Source organism: Alligator sinensis, unplaced genomic scaffold, assembly GCF_000455745.1.
Source record: "Alligator sinensis unplaced genomic scaffold, ASM45574v1 scaffold2121_1, whole genome shotgun sequence".
Taxonomy (NCBI): domain Eukaryota; kingdom Metazoa; phylum Chordata; order Crocodylia; family Alligatoridae; genus Alligator; species Alligator sinensis.
Window position 1 is genome coordinate 102,910 of NW_005843503.1, and position 2,097 is coordinate 105,006.

Sequence of the window (2,097 nt, forward strand, 5' to 3'; positions counted from 1 at the left end):
GGGGCGCCCCCCTGCCACGGCCGTTCACAGGGATGAGGATCCCAAACACCCTGTGATGGGGTTCTGTGAGCCTGGCAATCGAACTGGGGCTGTATGGTGAGAGAGGGCCTGTGCCTGCCGGTGCACTGGCCTCTCTGTGTGGGGGTGCCCTGTCGTGGGGGGGCGTGTGCTGCCCCTGGTGGCTGAATCTCCCCATCTCAGGCTGAGCCTCTCCAGAGCTAGGCTAAGGGGCAGCAACGTCCATGGTACTGTCTCCCCCTGCGCCAGGGAGCCCTTGCCCCAGGTGGAGCAGGAAGGAGGCAGGTTGCAGGATACTGAGGGTCCATGAACATCCTTGCGCAGGCCCTGCTGAGCTGGGGGAAGCTCTCTTCCTTGGGGAGTGGGGTCTCTGCAGCTGTGGGGAGCTCATTTGCAGGGGCTTGGCTGCTGTGACTGTCTCCAGAGTTGAGACACGGCTCTGGAGAGACCAAGGGGACAACTTCCACCATCCTATGGGTAAATGTGACTCATCCTTCCATGCTGTGGTGGGGAGTAGCCAGGTCAGAGCACAGCATGCTGTAAGGGGTTAAAGAGGCCTAACTGCAGTCAGCAGTTTATCAGTCCCAACTGCTCACACAGGCTGGTCCTGGGATGCAGTGTGGAAGCTGTTGGCTGCTTTGTGCAGGGTCTGGCCTCATAGCTGAAAGAAGCCTGGGAGGACCAATCTGGAGAGGAAGGTGTCCAGCTGGGAGGGAAGATGTGTCTCTACCCCATTCCCTGGGCTCTAGGTTGGGCCTCAGAGGTCAAATCCTGGAGTGACATTTCCCTAGAGACCCAGACAGCCCCAGGCCTGAGGCTTGGAGTTGCTCTGCATGTCCCTCTGTCCCTGGGCATTTGTTCTCCTGGCTGGAGCTGGCAGCTGCCTTGGTGCATGCGTATGGGCTGGTGGAAGGGGCTGGGGCTGTCAGTGCTGTGCCCATGGAGTTTGTGTGCAGGGCTTGGGCCTGCATGTAATACTTTTGCCCCCCCCCCCCCAAATATGTACCATACCTGCCAAAGACTTGGAAACATCCAAAGGCCAAGGTGGGGCTGGTAGTAGGTTCCCTTATGGTTCTTGACTGACTCAGATTGGGAATTGATTTGGCTTGGAACAAATAAATTGTTCCAAGGCAGCATTTATCCTCCGGGACTTGGCTTCCCACTTGGAAAGCAGAGGCAGGGCCTCAGGTGCCCTGGTGGGTTTTTGTATGAGTAGGGCCCTGGTTCTCATGGGGGACTTCAGTCACCCTGACATTTGCTGGGAGGGTAATACAGCAGCATGAAGGCAATCCAGGAAGATTTTGGAGAGTATTGGGGATAACTTCCTGGTGCAAGTGCTGGAGCGGCCAGCTAGGAGCCGAGCTCTTCTTGACCTGCTGCTCACCATCAGGGAAGAATTGGTGGGGAATGTAATAAGGATAACAACCTGGGCAGCAGTGACCACAAGGTGATTTGAGTTCAGGATCCTGAGAATCCCAACACACAAGCACAGATGTGCCCACAGGCATGTGCCCCTGCTCTTGGTCTTGGACTCATGTCCAATGTATTGGAGAAGCCTTGACAATCCTGGCTGTGGAGAAGCGGTAGGCGAGGCACTTAGCAGGCATTGGGCACATAGGTTCCCTGTTCTTGAGCTTTGAACCTGTCACTGGCCGAGGTGTGTACGTATGGGCCGGGAGGTGTGTGTCTAAGAGTTATAAGGATCCAGTGTCATGCTGAGCCCCAGAGGTCTCTAACGAGTCCCTAGGAAGATAGGCGTGCAAGGGAAGAGGGGAAATTGTTGGCAAAAAGCTGACACAATCATCACAAGTGTGCATCAGAAAGAGGGCTAAGGGAGCAGGGGCTGGTCCAGATGGCTTGGGCTGATGTGACCAAGGAAAGCAGGGAACAACATTTCCATTTCCAAGCAGAACCTGTAAGGGGGCAGAAAAGTGACAGAGTGAATGCATGAAAGGCATGAGGGATGTGCGACATGTGAGGGACTGGAAAAAACATGCTGTGGTCAAGGCGCCCAAGGGGTGAAGGAGCTGCAGACTCACCCGTACAAACCCAGGCAGAGATGAGGCCTGTGGGATCTCC